This window comes from Porites lutea, chromosome 4, assembly GCF_958299795.1.
Source record: "Porites lutea chromosome 4, jaPorLute2.1, whole genome shotgun sequence".
Classification (NCBI taxonomy): domain Eukaryota; kingdom Metazoa; phylum Cnidaria; class Anthozoa; order Scleractinia; family Poritidae; genus Porites; species Porites lutea.
Window position 1 is genome coordinate 49,235,645 of NC_133204.1, and position 20,376 is coordinate 49,256,020.

At 34.1% G+C, this 20,376-nt stretch overlaps 1 long non-coding RNA gene across 2 annotated transcripts; it reads left to right on the forward strand.

Annotated features, from left to right (window-relative positions):
• The first annotated feature begins 130 nt into the window (after window positions 1-130).
• Window positions 131-18,808, forward strand: LOC140933937 (uncharacterized). 2 transcript variants are annotated; one of them, XR_012165090.1, is made up of 10 exons: window positions 131-217; window positions 2,060-2,269; window positions 4,111-4,320; window positions 6,162-6,371; window positions 8,214-8,423; window positions 10,265-10,474; window positions 12,317-12,526; window positions 14,367-14,576; window positions 16,418-16,627; window positions 18,469-18,808. It is a non-coding gene; the product is annotated as an uncharacterized lncRNA (long non-coding RNA). The 2 variants fall into 2 exon arrangements; XR_012165089.1 differs by lacking the exon at window positions 131-217 and having other exon boundaries at window positions 1,831-2,269.
• The last annotated feature ends 1,568 nt before the right edge of the window (window positions 18,809-20,376 follow it).

The following is a 20,376-nucleotide window of genomic DNA, read 5'->3' on the forward strand; positions in this document are numbered from 1 at the left end:
CATTCAGCTGGGATAAGTTCGTCCCCAGACTCCTCTCATTTTGTACGTCATCATGCTGACGATTAACTATGGCGCGAGCAGCAAAAAAATTGTTTTTGCTACTTATTGTGGGCCACATCCATGAGAAGAAGAATTTTTGTCTACTAGCTGAGGAGTTTCCAAGTTTTTTTTTGCTCGCTAATTGGTCTACTGCAGTGGCTATCTGAAGTATTTTAGAGTAAGTAATCATTTACTTCTTTTTTTTTCCAAGACCTTTCAGTACTTTCATGTGTCAATGCTGCAGGCATCTTGGTACGGTTATAGCTAATGGATCTATTTGCCCTAGAAACCTGTTTCCCTCGTTTCAAGGTGCTTAACTTTATATTATATTATATATTAACCCTTCAGTTCCTTTTGTCTTATTTTGCACTGTGTATTGTGTTGGACGTGGCTGCATTGCAGTTTGTTGGTCGCTCAATATCGGTGTTTTTAACTTTTAACATTTTACTTTGCACTGTATATTTGTGTTGGACGTGGCTGCATTGCAGTTGTTGGTCGCTCAGTATTGGTGCTTTTTCTAACTATTTAACTATTAACCAATTTTATTTGTTTTTATGCCTACAACACTCTCATTTACACACACCCTCCCTCCCCACCTTACCCACTATTTAGTGGAGACTTGGGAACCCTTTCATTAGGGATTCCATACCACACCTGTAATGCCACAAAGGTTGCTAGTGAAACTACTGTTTTTTGTTTTTTTTTGTTTTTTTGTTTTTTTTTCAAAGCTATGGTGGGTACCTAACAGTAGAGGTACCATTTTGGGTACTAGTCAACTCTTTGAATGGTTGATGGTGTTCACATACTTCCATTCACTCCACTTTATATTTTATTTTCAACTAATCTAGCTTCCTAGTATTAATTTTTTCAGCACAAACTACATATTAACTCAGACATAGTTTAATCATTATCTCCCACAACTCACACCACTTACATATTTTTACTATCTCCTCCCACACTGGCACTTCATATAGTTTTCACTAGCTCTTTATTATTATAATTATTTTTTAATTGCCTTTTATTTATTTTTCAATATATATGTATTTTGTTCCCTAATTTATTTACTCTACTTTGTTTAGATTAATTTTATTTGACCTATACAGGAGATCGAGATAGATTATTTTGAGCAATAAAATGTGGAGTCTATCAAGTACAACTTTTCTTTTGCATCTTCTCTCAGTCTTTTTCTATTTCTTCAATTTCCTTCTTTCCTGGACTCGACACGGGAATGTCGGGCATATGACCTGGTACCGGGTTAGAAACATTCCTGCTCAGTTGTGCTATGCCCCTGATGATTCACAACTTTTTAGAGCCTTGGTGTCGATGCATCCATTGTCCCAATATACCCGGGTCTCTTAGCCTTCTCTTTCCTACTCTTCCATGTTTCCTTTATCTGCTAATTACCTTTTTCTACTTCCTGGAATTTTACACTAAAAAGTTTCAAGAACGAAGTAATTCAGGATGGGTATTCTTGTTGTTGTTGCTGTTGATGTTTTATTTCTTTTCTCACTTCCTCTTTTTATGGTAGATGTTTTTTTTGTTTTTGTTTTTTTGTTTGATTGTTTTTTTATTTTATTTTACTTGAGTCCCCTGTTCTTTTTTAACACCCTCCTTTAATTAGAACAGCTAAAAAAATTTTTTTCCTTATTTTCAATATTCTAAAGAACGAAATAATATTATAGATCATCATATTTTGTGGTTAGCAATTTATCTTCTTTAATAACAATTTATAAAGAGGGTTTAACTCCTCCCCCCCCCTTTTGTTTTGTTTTTGTTTTTTTTTTTTTTTTTCCGCCCATTTCCTTTTTCATTTAGCTGGGATAAATTCATCCCCATGCTCCTCCCATTTTCCACTAGAACAGCAACTGGCTTTTTAACTATTTTCAAAGTTTTAAGAACGAAATAACATTATAGATAATTATATTTTCTGGATGGCAGTTTTTTTGTTTATTTATCTATTTATAAAGTCATTTTTAAGTAGGGTAACCCCCTTTTTCCATCCATTTTCGTTTTCATTCAGCTGGGATAAGTTCGTCCCCAGACTCCTCTCATTTTGTACGTCATCATGCTGACGATTAACTATGGCGCGAGCAGCAAAAAAATTGTTTTTGCTACTTATTGTGGGCCACATCCATGAGAAGAGGAATTTTTGTCTACTAGCTGAGGAGTTTCCAAGTTTTTTTTTGCTCGCTAATTGGTCTACTGCAGTGGCTATCTGAAGTATTTTAGAGTAAGTAATCATTTACTTCTTTTTTTTTCCAAGACCTTTCAGTACTTTCATGTGTCAATGCTGCAGGCATCTTGGTACGGTTATAGCTAATGGATCTATTTGCCCTAGAAACCTGTTTCCCTCGTTTCAAGGTGCTTAACTTTATATTATATTATATATTAACCCTTCAGTTCCTTTTGTCTTATTTTGCACTGTGTATTGTGTTGGACGTGGCTGCATTGCAGTTTGTTGGTCGCTCAATATCGGTGTTTTTAACTTTTAACATTTTACTTTGCACTGTATATTTGTGTTGGACGTGGCTGCATTGCAGTTGTTGGTCGCTCAGTATTGGTGCTTTTTCTAACTATTTAACTATTAACCAATTTTATTTGTTTTTATGCCTACAACACTCTCATTTACACACACCCTCCCTCCCCACCTTACCCACTATTTAGTGGAGACTTGGGAACCCTTTCATTAGGGATTCCATACCACACCTGTAATGCCACAAAGGTTGCTAGTGAAACTACTGTTTTTTGTTTTTTTTTGTTTTTTTGTTTTTTTTTCAAAGCTATGGTGGGTACCTAACAGTAGAGGTACCATTTTGGGTACTAGTCAACTCTTTGAATGGTTGATGGTGTTCACATACTTCCATTCACTCCACTTTATATTTTATTTTCAACTAATCTAGCTTCCTAGTATTAATTTTTTCAGCACAAACTACATATTAACTCAGACATAGTTTAATCATTATCTCCCACAACTCACACCACTTACATATTTTTACTATCTCCTCCCACACTGGCACTTCATATAGTTTTCACTAGCTCTTTATTATTATAATTATTTTTTAATTGCCTTTTATTTATTTTTCAATATATATGTATTTTGTTCCCTAATTTATTTACTCTACTTTGTTTAGATTAATTTTATTTGACCTATACAGGAGATCGAGATAGATTATTTTGAGCAATAAAATGTGGAGTCTATCAAGTACAACTTTTCTTTTGCATCTTCTCTCAGTCTTTTTCTATTTCTTCAATTTCCTTCTTTCCTGGACTCGACACGGGAATGTCGGGCATATGACCTGGTACCGGGTTAGAAACATTCCTGCTCAGTTGTGCTATGCCCCTGATGATTCACAACTTTTTAGAGCCTTGGTGTCGATGCATCCATTGTCCCAATATACCCGGGTCTCTTAGCCTTCTCTTTCCTACTCTTCCATGTTTCCTTTATCTGCTAATTACCTTTTTCTACTTCCTGGAATTTTACACTAAAAAGTTTCAAGAACGAAGTAATTCAGGATGGGTATTCTTGTTGTTGTTGCTGTTGATGTTTTATTTCTTTTCTCACTTCCTCTTTTTATGGTAGATGTTTTTTTTGTTTTTGTTTTTTTGTTTGATTGTTTTTTTATTTTATTTTACTTGAGTCCCCTGTTCTTTTTTAACACCCTCCTTTAATTAGAACAGCTAAAAAAATTTTTTTCCTTATTTTCAATATTCTAAAGAACGAAATAATATTATAGATCATCATATTTTGTGGTTAGCAATTTATCTTCTTTAATAACAATTTATAAAGAGGGTTTAACTCCTCCCCCCCCCTTTTCTTTTGTTTTTGTTTTTTTTTTTTTTTTCCGCCCATTTCCTTTTTCATTTAGCTGGGATAAATTCATCCCCATGCTCCTCCCATTTTCCACTAGAACAGCAACTGGCTTTTTAACTATTTTCAAAGTTTTAAGAACGAAATAACATTATAGATAATTATATTTTCTGGATGGCAGTTTTTTTGTTTATTTATCTATTTATAAAGTCATTTTTAAGTAGGGTAACCCCCTTTTTCCATCCATTTTCGTTTTCATTCAGCTGGGATAAGTTCGTCCCCAGACTCCTCTCATTTTGTACGTCATCATGCTGACGATTAACTATGGCGCGAGCAGCAAAAAAATTGTTTTTGCTACTTATTGTGGGCCACATCCATGAGAAGAGGAATTTTTGTCTACTAGCTGAGGAGTTTCCAAGTTTTTTTTTGCTCGCTAATTGGTCTACTGCAGTGGCTATCTGAAGTATTTTAGAGTAAGTAATCATTTACTTCTTTTTTTTTCCAAGACCTTTCAGTACTTTCATGTGTCAATGCTGCAGGCATCTTGGTACGGTTATAGCTAATGGATCTATTTGCCCTAGAAACCTGTTTCCCTCGTTTCAAGGTGCTTAACTTTATATTATATTATATATTAACCCTTCAGTTCCTTTTGTCTTATTTTGCACTGTGTATTGTGTTGGACGTGGCTGCATTGCAGTTTGTTGGTCGCTCAATATCGGTGTTTTTAACTTTTAACATTTTACTTTGCACTGTATATTTGTGTTGGACGTGGCTGCATTGCAGTTGTTGGTCGCTCAGTATTGGTGCTTTTTCTAACTATTTAACTATTAACCAATTTTATTTGTTTTTATGCCTACAACACTCTCATTTACACACACCCTCCCTCCCCACCTTACCCACTATTTAGTGGAGACTTGGGAACCCTTTCATTAGGGATTCCATACCACACCTGTAATGCCACAAAGGTTGCTAGTGAAAGTACTGTTTTTTGTTTTTTTTTGTTTTTTTGTTTTTTTTTCAAAGCTATGGTGGGTACCTAACAGTAGAGGTACCATTTTGGGTACTAGTCAACTCTTTGAATGGTTGATGGTGTTCACATACTTCCATTCACTCCACTTTATATTTTATTTTCAACTAATCTAGCTTCCTAGTATTAATTTTTTCAGCACAAACTACATATTAACTCAGACATAGTTTAATCATTATCTCCCACAACTCACACCACTTACATATTTTTACTATCTCCTCCCACACTGGCACTTCATATAGTTTTCACTAGCTCTTTATTATTATAATTATTTTTTAATTGCCTTTTATTTATTTTTCAATATATATGTATTTTGTTCCCTAATTTATTTACTCTACTTTGTTTAGATTAATTTTATTTGACCTATACAGGAGATCGAGATAGATTATTTTGAGCAATAAAATGTGGAGTCTATCAAGTACAACTTTTCTTTTGCATCTTCTCTCAGTCTTTTTCTATTTCTTCAATTTCCTTCTTTCCTGGACTCGACACGGGAATGTCGGGCATATGACCTGGTACCGGGTTAGAAACATTCCTGCTCAGTTGTGCTATGCCCCTGATGATTCACAACTTTTTAGAGCCTTGGTGTCGATGCATCCATTGTCCCAATATACCCGGGTCTCTTAGCCTTCTCTTTCCTACTCTTCCATGTTTCCTTTATCTGCTAATTACCTTTTTCTACTTCCTGGAATTTTACACTAAAAAGTTTCAAGAACGAAGTAATTCAGGATGGGTATTCTTGTTGTTGTTGCTGTTGATGTTTTATTTCTTTTCTCACTTCCTCTTTTTATGGTAGATGTTTTTTTTGTTTTTGTTTTTTTGTTTGATTGTTTTTTTATTTTATTTTACTTGAGTCCCCTGTTCTTTTTTAACACCCTCCTTTAATTAGAACAGCTAAAAAAATTTTTTTCCTTATTTTCAATATTCTAAAGAACGAAATAATATTATAGATCATCATATTTTGTGGTTAGCAATTTATCTTCTTTAATAACAATTTATAAAGAGGGTTTAACTCCTCCCCCCCCCTTTTCTTTTGTTTTTGTTTTTTTTTTTTTTTTCCGCCCATTTCCTTTTTCATTTAGCTGGGATAAATTCATCCCCATGCTCCTCCCATTTTCCACTAGAACAGCAACTGGCTTTTTAACTATTTTCAAAGTTTTAAGAACGAAATAACATTATAGATAATTATATTTTCTGGATGGCAGTTTTTTTGTTTATTTATCTATTTATAAAGTCATTTTTAAGTAGGGTAACCCCCTTTTTCCATCCATTTTCGTTTTCATTCAGCTGGGATAAGTTCGTCCCCAGACTCCTCTCATTTTGTACGTCATCATGCTGACGATTAACTATGGCGCGAGCAGCAAAAAAATTGTTTTTGCTACTTATTGTGGGCCACATCCATGAGAAGAAGAATTTTTGTCTACTAGCTGAGGAGTTTCCAAGTTTTTTTTTGCTCGCTAATTGGTCTACTGCAGTGGCTATCTGAAGTATTTTAGAGTAAGTAATCATTTACTTCTTTTTTTTTCCAAGACCTTTCAGTACTTTCATGTGTCAATGCTGCAGGCATCTTGGTACGGTTATAGCTAATGGATCTATTTGCCCTAGAAACCTGTTTCCCTCGTTTCAAGGTGCTTAACTTTATATTATATTATATATTAACCCTTCAGTTCCTTTTGTCTTATTTTGCACTGTGTATTGTGTTGGACGTGGCTGCATTGCAGTTTGTTGGTCGCTCAATATCGGTGTTTTTAACTTTTAACATTTTACTTTGCACTGTATATTTGTGTTGGACGTGGCTGCATTGCAGTTGTTGGTCGCTCAGTATTGGTGCTTTTTCTAACTATTTAACTATTAACCAATTTTATTTGTTTTTATGCCTACAACACTCTCATTTACACACACCCTCCCTCCCCACCTTACCCACTATTTAGTGGAGACTTGGGAACCCTTTCATTAGGGATTCCATACCACACCTGTAATGCCACAAAGGTTGCTAGTGAAACTACTGTTTTTTGTTTTTTTTTGTTTTTTTGTTTTTTTTTCAAAGCTATGGTGGGTACCTAACAGTAGAGGTACCATTTTGGGTACTAGTCAACTCTTTGAATGGTTGATGGTGTTCACATACTTCCATTCACTCCACTTTATATTTTATTTTCAACTAATCTAGCTTCCTAGTATTAATTTTTTCAGCACAAACTACATATTAACTCAGACATAGTTTAATCATTATCTCCCACAACTCACACCACTTACATATTTTTACTATCTCCTCCCACACTGGCACTTCATATAGTTTTCACTAGCTCTTTATTATTATAATTATTTTTTAATTGCCTTTTATTTATTTTTCAATATATATGTATTTTGTTCCCTAATTTATTTACTCTACTTTGTTTAGATTAATTTTATTTGACCTATACAGGAGATCGAGATAGATTATTTTGAGCAATAAAATGTGGAGTCTATCAAGTACAACTTTTCTTTTGCATCTTCTCTCAGTCTTTTTCTATTTCTTCAATTTCCTTCTTTCCTGGACTCGACACGGGAATGTCGGGCATATGACCTGGTACCGGGTTAGAAACATTCCTGCTCAGTTGTGCTATGCCCCTGATGATTCACAACTTTTTAGAGCCTTGGTGTCGATGCATCCATTGTCCCAATATACCCGGGTCTCTTAGCCTTCTCTTTCCTACTCTTCCATGTTTCCTTTATCTGCTAATTACCTTTTTCTACTTCCTGGAATTTTACACTAAAAAGTTTCAAGAACGAAGTAATTCAGGATGGGTATTCTTGTTGTTGTTGCTGTTGATGTTTTATTTCTTTTCTCACTTCCTCTTTTTATGGTAGATGTTTTTTTTGTTTTTGTTTTTTTGTTTGATTGTTTTTTTATTTTATTTTACTTGAGTCCCCTGTTCTTTTTTAACACCCTCCTTTAATTAGAACAGCTAAAAAAATTTTTTTCCTTATTTTCAATATTCTAAAGAACGAAATAATATTATAGATCATCATATTTTGTGGTTAGCAATTTATCTTCTTTAATAACAATTTATAAAGAGGGTTTAACTCCTCCCCCCCCCTTTTCTTTTGTTTTTGTTTTTTTTTTTTTTTTTCCGCCCATTTCCTTTTTCATTTAGCTGGGATAAATTCATCCCCATGCTCCTCCCATTTTCCACTAGAACAGCAACTGGCTTTTTAACTATTTTCAAAGTTTTAAGAACGAAATAACATTATAGATAATTATATTTTCTGGATGGCAGTTTTTTTGTTTATTTATCTATTTATAAAGTCATTTTTAAGTAGGGTAACCCCCTTTTTCCATCCATTTTCGTTTTCATTCAGCTGGGATAAGTTCGTCCCCAGACTCCTCTCATTTTGTACGTCATCATGCTGACGATTAACTATGGCGCGAGCAGCAAAAAAATTGTTTTTGCTACTTATTGTGGGCCACATCCATGAGAAGAGGAATTTTTGTCTACTAGCTGAGGAGTTTCCAAGTTTTTTTTTGCTCGCTAATTGGTCTACTGCAGTGGCTATCTGAAGTATTTTAGAGTAAGTAATCATTTACTTCTTTTTTTTTCCAAGACCTTTCAGTACTTTCATGTGTCAATGCTGCAGGCATCTTGGTACGGTTATAGCTAATGGATCTATTTGCCCTAGAAACCTGTTTCCCTCGTTTCAAGGTGCTTAACTTTATATTATATTATATATTAACCCTTCAGTTCCTTTTGTCTTATTTTGCACTGTGTATTGTGTTGGACGTGGCTGCATTGCAGTTTGTTGGTCGCTCAATATCGGTGTTTTTAACTTTTAACATTTTACTTTGCACTGTATATTTGTGTTGGACGTGGCTGCATTGCAGTTGTTGGTCGCTCAGTATTGGTGCTTTTTCTAACTATTTAACTATTAACCAATTTTATTTGTTTTTATGCCTACAACACTCTCATTTACACACACCCTCCCTCCCCACCTTACCCACTATTTAGTGGAGACTTGGGAACCCTTTCATTAGGGATTCCATACCACACCTGTAATGCCACAAAGGTTGCTAGTGAAACTACTGTTTTTTGTTTTTTTTTGTTTTTTTGTTTTTTTTTCAAAGCTATGGTGGGTACCTAACAGTAGAGGTACCATTTTGGGTACTAGTCAACTCTTTGAATGGTTGATGGTGTTCACATACTTCCATTCACTCCACTTTATATTTTATTTTCAACTAATCTAGCTTCCTAGTATTAATTTTTTCAGCACAAACTACATATTAACTCAGACATAGTTTAATCATTATCTCCCACAACTCACACCACTTACATATTTTTACTATCTCCTCCCACACTGGCACTTCATATAGTTTTCACTAGCTCTTTATTATTATAATTATTTTTTAATTGCCTTTTATTTATTTTTCAATATATATGTATTTTGTTCCCTAATTTATTTACTCTACTTTGTTTAGATTAATTTTATTTGACCTATACAGGAGATCGAGATAGATTATTTTGAGCAATAAAATGTGGAGTCTATCAAGTACAACTTTTCTTTTGCATCTTCTCTCAGTCTTTTTCTATTTCTTCAATTTCCTTCTTTCCTGGACTCGACACGGGAATGTCGGGCATATGACCTGGTACCGGGTTAGAAACATTCCTGCTCAGTTGTGCTATGCCCCTGATGATTCACAACTTTTTAGAGCCTTGGTGTCGATGCATCCATTGTCCCAATATACCCGGGTCTCTTAGCCTTCTCTTTCCTACTCTTCCATGTTTCCTTTATCTGCTAATTACCTTTTTCTACTTCCTGGAATTTTACACTAAAAAGTTTCAAGAACGAAGTAATTCAGGATGGGTATTCTTGTTGTTGTTGCTGTTGATGTTTTATTTCTTTTCTCACTTCCTCTTTTTATGGTAGATGTTTTTTTTGTTTTTGTTTTTTTGTTTGATTGTTTTTTTATTTTATTTTACTTGAGTCCCCTGTTCTTTTTTAACACCCTCCTTTAATTAGAACAGCTAAAAAAATTTTTTTCCTTATTTTCAATATTCTAAAGAACGAAATAATATTATAGATCATCATATTTTGTGGTTAGCAATTTATCTTCTTTAATAACAATTTATAAAGAGGGTTTAACTCCTCCCCCCCCCTTTTCTTTTGTTTTTGTTTTTTTTTTTTTTTTCCGCCCATTTCCTTTTTCATTTAGCTGGGATAAATTCATCCCCATGCTCCTCCCATTTTCCACTAGAACAGCAACTGGCTTTTTAACTATTTTCAAAGTTTTAAGAACGAAATAACATTATAGATAATTATATTTTCTGGATGGCAGTTTTTTTGTTTATTTATCTATTTATAAAGTCATTTTTAAGTAGGGTAACCCCCTTTTTCCATCCATTTTCGTTTTCATTCAGCTGGGATAAGTTCGTCCCCAGACTCCTCTCATTTTGTACGTCATCATGCTGACGATTAACTATGGCGCGAGCAGCAAAAAAATTGTTTTTGCTACTTATTGTGGGCCACATCCATGAGAAGAGGAATTTTTGTCTACTAGCTGAGGAGTTTCCAAGTTTTTTTTTGCTCGCTAATTGGTCTACTGCAGTGGCTATCTGAAGTATTTTAGAGTAAGTAATCATTTACTTCTTTTTTTTTCCAAGACCTTTCAGTACTTTCATGTGTCAATGCTGCAGGCATCTTGGTACGGTTATAGCTAATGGATCTATTTGCCCTAGAAACCTGTTTCCCTCGTTTCAAGGTGCTTAACTTTATATTATATTATATATTAACCCTTCAGTTCCTTTTGTCTTATTTTGCACTGTGTATTGTGTTGGACGTGGCTGCATTGCAGTTTGTTGGTCGCTCAATATCGGTGTTTTTAACTTTTAACATTTTACTTTGCACTGTATATTTGTGTTGGACGTGGCTGCATTGCAGTTGTTGGTCGCTCAGTATTGGTGCTTTTTCTAACTATTTAACTATTAACCAATTTTATTTGTTTTTATGCCTACAACACTCTCATTTACACACACCCTCCCTCCCCACCTTACCCACTATTTAGTGGAGACTTGGGAACCCTTTCATTAGGGATTCCATACCACACCTGTAATGCCACAAAGGTTGCTAGTGAAAGTACTGTTTTTTGTTTTTTTTTGTTTTTTTGTTTTTTTTTCAAAGCTATGGTGGGTACCTAACAGTAGAGGTACCATTTTGGGTACTAGTCAACTCTTTGAATGGTTGATGGTGTTCACATACTTCCATTCACTCCACTTTATATTTTATTTTCAACTAATCTAGCTTCCTAGTATTAATTTTTTCAGCACAAACTACATATTAACTCAGACATAGTTTAATCATTATCTCCCACAACTCACACCACTTACATATTTTTACTATCTCCTCCCACACTGGCACTTCATATAGTTTTCACTAGCTCTTTATTATTATAATTATTTTTTAATTGCCTTTTATTTATTTTTCAATATATATGTATTTTGTTCCCTAATTTATTTACTCTACTTTGTTTAGATTAATTTTATTTGACCTATACAGGAGATCGAGATAGATTATTTTGAGCAATAAAATGTGGAGTCTATCAAGTACAACTTTTCTTTTGCATCTTCTCTCAGTCTTTTTCTATTTCTTCAATTTCCTTCTTTCCTGGACTCGACACGGGAATGTCGGGCATATGACCTGGTACCGGGTTAGAAACATTCCTGCTCAGTTGTGCTATGCCCCTGATGATTCACAACTTTTTAGAGCCTTGGTGTCGATGCATCCATTGTCCCAATATACCCGGGTCTCTTAGCCTTCTCTTTCCTACTCTTCCATGTTTCCTTTATCTGCTAATTACCTTTTTCTACTTCCTGGAATTTTACACTAAAAAGTTTCAAGAACGAAGTAATTCAGGATGGGTATTCTTGTTGTTGTTGCTGTTGATGTTTTATTTCTTTTCTCACTTCCTCTTTTTATGGTAGATGTTTTTTTTGTTTTTGTTTTTTTGTTTGATTGTTTTTTTATTTTATTTTACTTGAGTCCCCTGTTCTTTTTTAACACCCTCCTTTAATTAGAACAGCTAAAAAAATTTTTTTCCTTATTTTCAATATTCTAAAGAACGAAATAATATTATAGATCATCATATTTTGTGGTTAGCAATTTATCTTCTTTAATAACAATTTATAAAGAGGGTTTAACTCCTCCCCCCCCCTTTTCTTTTGTTTTTGTTTTTTTTTTTTTTTTTCCGCCCATTTCCTTTTTCATTTAGCTGGGATAAATTCATCCCCATGCTCCTCCCATTTTCCACTAGAACAGCAACTGGCTTTTTAACTATTTTCAAAGTTTTAAGAACGAAATAACATTATAGATAATTATATTTTCTGGATGGCAGTTTTTTTGTTTATTTATCTATTTATAAAGTCATTTTTAAGTAGGGTAACCCCCTTTTTCCATCCATTTTCGTTTTCATTCAGCTGGGATAAGTTCGTCCCCAGACTCCTCTCATTTTGTACGTCATCATGCTGACGATTAACTATGGCGCGAGCAGCAAAAAAATTGTTTTTGCTACTTATTGTGGGCCACATCCATGAGAAGAGGAATTTTTGTCTACTAGCTGAGGAGTTTCCAAGTTTTTTTTTGCTCGCTAATTGGTCTACTGCAGTGGCTATCTGAAGTATTTTAGAGTAAGTAATCATTTACTTCTTTTTTTTTCCAAGACCTTTCAGTACTTTCATGTGTCAATGCTGCAGGCATCTTGGTACGGTTATAGCTAATGGATCTATTTGCCCTAGAAACCTGTTTCCCTCGTTTCAAGGTGCTTAACTTTATATTATATTATATATTAACCCTTCAGTTCCTTTTGTCTTATTTTGCACTGTGTATTGTGTTGGACGTGGCTGCATTGCAGTTTGTTGGTCGCTCAATATCGGTGTTTTTAACTTTTAACATTTTACTTTGCACTGTATATTTGTGTTGGACGTGGCTGCATTGCAGTTGTTGGTCGCTCAGTATTGGTGCTTTTTCTAACTATTTAACTATTAACCAATTTTATTTGTTTTTTGCCTACAACACTCTCATTTACACACACCCTCCCTCCCCACCTTACCCACTATTTAGTGGAGACTTGGGAACCCTTTCATTAGGGATTCCATACCACACCTGTAATGCCACAAAGGTTGCTAGTGAAACTACTGTTTTTTGTTTTTTTTTGTTTTTTTGTTTTTTTTTCAAAGCTATGGTGGGTACCTAACAGTAGAGGTACCATTTTGGGTACTAGTCAACTCTTTGAATGGTTGATGGTGTTCACATACTTCCATTCACTCCACTTTATATTTTATTTTCAACTAATCTAGCTTCCTAGTATTAATTTTTTCAGCACAAACTACATATTAACTCAGACATAGTTTAATCATTATCTCCCACAACTCACACCACTTACATATTTTTACTATCTCCTCCCACACTGGCACTTCATATAGTTTTCACTAGCTCTTTATTATTATAATTATTTTTTAATTGCCTTTTATTTATTTTTCAATATATATGTATTTTGTTCCCTAATTTATTTACTCTACTTTGTTTAGATTAATTTTATTTGACCTATACAGGAGATCGAGATAGATTATTTTGAGCAATAAAATGTGGAGTCTATCAAGTACAACTTTTCTTTTGCATCTTCTCTCAGTCTTTTTCTATTTCTTCAATTTCCTTCTTTCCTGGACTCGACACGGGAATGTCGGGCATATGACCTGGTACCGGGTTAGAAACATTCCTGCTCAGTTGTGCTATGCCCCTGATGATTCACAACTTTTTAGAGCCTTGGTGTCGATGCATCCATTGTCCCAATATACCCGGGTCTCTTAGCCTTCTCTTTCCTACTCTTCCATGTTTCCTTTATCTGCTAATTACCTTTTTCTACTTCCTGGAATTTTACACTAAAAAGTTTCAAGAACGAAGTAATTCAGGATGGGTATTCTTGTTGTTGTTGCTGTTGATGTTTTATTTCTTTTCTCACTTCCTCTTTTTATGGTAGATGTTTTTTTTGTTTTTGTTTTTTTGTTTGATTGTTTTTTTATTTTATTTTACTTGAGTCCCCTGTTCTTTTTTAACACCCTCCTTTAATTAGAACAGCTAAAAAAATTTTTTTCCTTATTTTCAATATTCTAAAGAACGAAATAATATTATAGATCATCATATTTTGTGGTTAGCAATTTATCTTCTTTAATAACAATTTATAAAGAGGGTTTAACTCCTCCCCCCCCCTTTTCTTTTGTTTTTGTTTTTTTTTTTTTTTTCCGCCCATTTCCTTTTTCATTTAGCTGGGATAAATTCATCCCCATGCTCCTCCCATTTTCCACTAGAACAGCAACTGGCTTTTTAACTATTTTCAAAGTTTTAAGAACGAAATAACATTATAGATAATTATATTTTCTGGATGGCAGTTTTTTTGTTTATTTATCTATTTATAAAGTCATTTTTAAGTAGGGTAACCCCCTTTTTCCATCCATTTTCGTTTTCATTCAGCTGGGATAAGTTCGTCCCCAGACTCCTCTCATTTTGTACGTCATCATGCTGACGATTAACTATGGCGCGAGCAGCAAAAAAATTGTTTTTGCTACTTATTGTGGGCCACATCCATGAGAAGAGGAATTTTTGTCTACTAGCTGAGGAGTTTCCAAGTTTTTTTTTGCTCGCTAATTGGTCTACTGCAGTGGCTATCTGAAGTATTTTAGAGTAAGTAATCATTTACTTCTTTTTTTTTCCAAGACCTTTCAGTACTTTCATGTGTCAATGCTGCAGGCATCTTGGTACGGTTATAGCTAATGGATCTATTTGCCCTAGAAACCTGTTTCCCTCGTTTCAAGGTGCTTAACTTTATATTATATTATATATTAACCCTTCAGTTCCTTTTGTCTTATTTTGCACTGTGTATTGTGTTGGACGTGGCTGCATTGCAGTTTGTTGGTCGCTCAATATCGGTGTTTTTAACTTTTAACATTTTACTTTGCACTGTATATTTGTGTTGGACGTGGCTGCATTGCAGTTGTTGGTCGCTCAGTATTGGTGCTTTTTCTAACTATTTAACTATTAACCAATTTTATTTGTTTTTATGCCTACAACACTCTCATTTACACACACCCTCCCTCCCCACCTTACCCACTATTTAGTGGAGACTTGGGAACCCTTTCATTAGGGATTCCATACCACACCTGTAATGCCACAAAGGTTGCTAGTGAAACTACTGTTTTTTGTTTTTTTTTGTTTTTTTGTTTTTTTTTCAAAGCTATGGTGGGTACCTAACAGTAGAGGTACCATTTTGGGTACTAGTCAACTCTTTGAATGGTTGATGGTGTTCACATACTTCCATTCACTCCACTTTATATTTTATTTTCAACTAATCTAGCTTCCTAGTATTAATTTTTTCAGCACAAACTACATATTAACTCAGACATAGTTTAATCATTATCTCCCACAACTCACACCACTTACATATTTTTACTATCTCCTCCCACACTGGCACTTCATATAGTTTTCACTAGCTCTTTATTATTATAATTATTTTTTAATTGCCTTTTATTTATTTTTCAATATATATGTATTTTGTTCCCTAATTTATTTACTCTACTTTGTTTAGATTAATTTTATTTGACCTATACAGGAGATCGAGATAGATTATTTTGAGCAATAAAATGTGGAGTCTATCAAGTACAACTTTTCTTTTGCATCTTCTCTCAGTCTTTTTCTATTTCTTCAATTTCCTTCTTTCCTGGACTCGACACGGGAATGTCGGGCATATGACCTGGTACCGGGTTAGAAACATTCCTGCTCAGTTGTGCTATGCCCCTGATGATTCACAACTTTTTAGAGCCTTGGTGTCGATGCATCCATTGTCCCAATATACCCGGGTCTCTTAGCCTTCTCTTTCCTACTCTTCCATGTTTCCTTTATCTGCTAATTACCTTTTTCTACTTCCTGGAATTTTACACTAAAAAGTTTCAAGAACGAAGTAATTCAGGATGGGTATTCTTGTTGTTGTTGCTGTTGATGTTTTATTTCTTTTCTCACTTCCTCTTTTTATGGTAGATGTTTTTTTTGTTTTTGTTTTTTTGTTTGATTGTTTTTTTATTTTATTTTACTTGAGTCCCCTGTTCTTTTTTAACACCCTCCTTTAATTAGAACAGCTAAAAAAATTTTTTTCCTTATTTTCAATATTCTAAAGAACGAAATAATATTATAGATCATCATATTTTGTGGTTAGCAATTTATCTTCTTTAATAACAATTTATAAAGAGGGTTTAACTCCTCCCCCCCCCTTTTCTTTTGTTTTTGTTTTTTTTTTTTTTTTCCGCCCATTTCCTTTTTCATTTAGCTGGGATAAATTCATCCCCATGCTCCTCCCATTTTCCACTAGAACAGCAACTGGCTTTTTAACTATTTTCAAAGTTTTAAGAACGAAATAACATTATAGATAATTATATTTTCTGGATGGCAGTTTTTTTGTTTATTTATCTATTTATAAAGTCATTTTTAAGTAGGGTAACCCCCTTTTTCCATCCATTTTCGTTTTCATTCAGCTGGGATAAGTTCGTCCCCAGACTCCTCTCATTTTGTACGTCATCATGCTGACGATTAACTATGGCGCGAGCAGCAAAAAAATTGTTTTTGCTACTTATTGTGGGCCACATCCATGAGAAGAGGAATTTTTGTCTACTAGCTGAGGAGTTTCCAAGTTTTTTTTTGCTCGCTAATTGGTCTACTGCAGTGGCTATCTGAAGTATTTTAGAGTAAGTAATCATTTACTTCTTTTTTTTTCCAAGACCTTTCAGTACTTTCATGTGTCAATGCTGCAGGCATCTTGGTACGGTTATAGCTAATGGATCTATTTGCCCTAGAAACCTGTTTCCCTCGTTTCAAGGTGCTTAACTTTATATTATATTATATATTAACCCTTCAGTTCCTTTTGTCTTATTTTGCACTGTGTATTGTGTTGGACGTGGCTGCATTGCAGTTTGTTGGTCGCTCAATATCGGTGTTTTTAACTTTTAACATTTTACTTTGCACTGTATATTTGTGTTGGACGTGGCTGCATTGCAGTTGTTGGTCGCTCAGTATTGGTGCTTTTTCTAACTATTTAACTATTAACCAATTTTATTTGTTTTTATGCCTACAACACTCTCATTTACACACACCCTCCCTCCCCACCTTACCCACTATTTAGTGGAGACTTGGGAACCCTTTCATTAGGGATTCCATACCACACCTGTAATGCCACAAAGGTTGCTAGTGAAAGTACTGTTTTTTGTTTTTTTTTGTTTTTTTGTTTTTTTTTCAAAGCTATGGTGGGTACCTAACAGTAGAGGTACCATTTTGGGTACTAGTCAACTCTTTGAATGGTTGATGGTGTTCACATACTTCCATTCACTCCACTTTATATTTTATTTTCAACTAATCTAGCTTCCTAGTATTAATTTTTTCAGCACAAACTACATATTAACTCAGACATAGTTTAATCATTATCTCCCACAACTCACACCACTTACATATTTTTACTATCTCCTCCCACACTGGCACTTCATATAGTTTTCACTAGCTCTTTATTATTATAATTATTTTTTAATTGCCTTTTATTTATTTTTCAATATATATGTATTTTGTTCCCTAATTTATTTACTCTACTTTGTTTAGATTAATTTTATTTGACCTATACAGGAGATCGAGATAGATTATTTTGAGCAATAAAATGTGGAGTCTATCAAGTACAACTTTTCTTTTGCATCTTCTCTCAGTCTTTTTCTATTTCTTCAATTTCCTTCTTTCCTGGACTCGACACGGGAATGTCGGGCATATGACCTGGTACCGGGTTAGAAACATTCCTGCTCAGTTGTGCTATGCCCCTGATGATTCACAACTTTTTAGAGCCTTGGTGTCGATGCATCCATTGTCCCAATATACCCGGGTCTCTTAGCCTTCTCTTTCCTACTCTTCCATGTTTCCTTTATCTGCTAATTACCTTTTTCTACTTCCTGGAATTTTACACTAAAAAGTTTCAAGAACGAAGTAATTCAGGATGGGTATTCTTGTTGTTGTTGCTGTTGATGTTTTATTTCTTTTCTCACTTCCTCTTTTTATGGTAGATGTTTTTTTTGTTTTTGTTTTTTTGTTTGATTGTTTTTTTATTTTATTTTACTTGAGTCCCCTGTTCTTTTTTAACACCCTCCTTTAATTAGAACAGCTAAAAAAATTTTTTTCCTTATTTTCAATATTCTAAAGAACGAAATAATATTATAGATCATCATATTTTGTGGTTAGCAATTTATCTTCTTTAATAACAATTTATAAAGAGGGTTTAACTCCTCCCCCCCCCTTTTCTTTTGTTTTTGTTTTTTTTTTTTTTTTCCGCCCATTTCCTTTTTCATTTAGCTGGGATAAATTCATCCCCATGCTCCTCCCATTTTCCACTAGAACAGCAACTGGCTTTTTAACTATTTTCAAAGTTTTAAGAACGAAATAACATTATAGATAATTATATTTTCTGGATGGCAGTTTTTTTGTTTATTTATCTATTTATAAAGTCATTTTTAAGTAGGGTAACCCCCTTTTTCCATCCATTTTCGTTTTCATTCAGCTGGGATAAGTTCGTCCCCAGACTCCTCTCATTTTGTACGTCATCATGCTGACGATTAACTATGGCGCGAGCAGCAAAAAAATTGTTTTTGCTACTTATTGTGGGCCACATCCATGAGAAGAAGAATTTTTGTCTACTAGCTGAGGAGTTTCCAAGTTTTTTTTTGCTCGCTAATTGGTCTACTGCAGTGGCTATCTGAAGTATTTTAGAGTAAGTAATCATTTACTTCTTTTTTTTTCCAAGACCTTTCAGTACTTTCATGTGTCAATGCTGCAGGCATCTTGGTACGGTTATAGCTAATGGATCTATTTGCCCTAGAAACCTGTTTCCCTCGTTTCAAGGTGCTTAACTTTATATTATATTATATATTAACCCTTCAGTTCCTTTTGTCTTATTTTGCACTGTGTATTGTGTTGGACGTGGCTGCATTGCAGTTTGTTGGTCGCTCAATATCGGTGTTTTTAACTTTTAACATTTTACTTTGCACTGTATATTTGTGTTGGACGTGGCTGCATTGCAGTTGTTGGTCGCTCAGTATTGGTGCTTTTTCTAACTATTTAACTATTAACCAATTTTATTTGTTTTTATGCCTACAACACTCTCATTTACACACACCCTCCCTCCCCACCTTACCCACTATTTAGTGGAGACTTGGGAACCCTTTCATTAGGGATTCCATACCACACCTGTAATGCCACAAAGGTTGCTAGTGAAACTACTGTTTTTTGTTTTTTTTTGTTTTTTTGTTTTTTTTTCAAAGCTATGGTGGGTACCTAACAGTAGAGGTACCATTTTGGGTACTAGTCAACTCTTTGAATGGTTGATGGTGTTCACATACTTCCATTCACTCCACTTTATATTTTATTTTCAACTAATCTAGCTTCCTAGTATTAATTTTTTCAGCACAAACTACATATTAACTCAGACATAGTTTAATCATTATCTCCCACAACTCACACCACTTACATATTTTTACTATCTCCTCCCACACTGGCACTTCATATAGTTTTCACTAGCTCTTTATTATTATAATTATTTTTTAATTGCCTTTTATTTATTTTTCAATATATATGTATTTTGTTCCCTAATTTATTTACTCTACTTTGTTTAGATTAATTTTATTTGACCTATACAGGAGATCGAGATAGATTATTTTGAGCAATAAAATGTGGAGTCTATCAAGTACAACTTTTCTTTTGCATCTTCTCTCAGTCTTTTTCTATTTCTTCAATTTCCTTCTTTCCTGGACTCGACACGGGAATGTCGGGCATATGACCTGGTACCGGGTTAGAAACATTCCTGCTCAGTTGTGCTATGCCCCTGATGATTCACAACTTTTTAGAGCCTTGGTGTCGATGCATCCATTGTCCCAATATACCCGGGTCTCTTAGCCTTCTCTTTCCTACTCTTCCATGTTTCCTTTATCTGCTAATTACCTTTTTCTACTTCCTGGAATTTTACACTAAAAAGTTTCAAGAACGAAGTAATTCAGGATGGGTATTCTTGTTGTTGTTGCTGTTGATGTTTTATTTCTTTTCTCACTTCCTCTTTTTATGGTAGATGTTTTTTTTGTTTTTGTTTTTTTGTTTGATTGTTTTTTTATTTTATTTTACTTGAGTCCCCTGTTCTTTTTTAACACCCTCCTTTAATTAGAACAGCTAAAAAAATTTTTTTCCTTATTTTCAATATTCTAAAGAACGAAATAATATTATAGATCATCATATTTTGTGGTTAGCAATTTATCTTCTTTAATAACAATTTATAAAGAGGGTTTAACTCCTCCCCCCCCCTTTTCTTTTGTTTTTGTTTTTTTTTTTTTTTTCCGCCCATTTCCTTTTTCATTTAGCTGGGATAAATTCATCCCCATGCTCCTCCCATTTTCCACTAGAACAGCAACTGGCTTTTTAA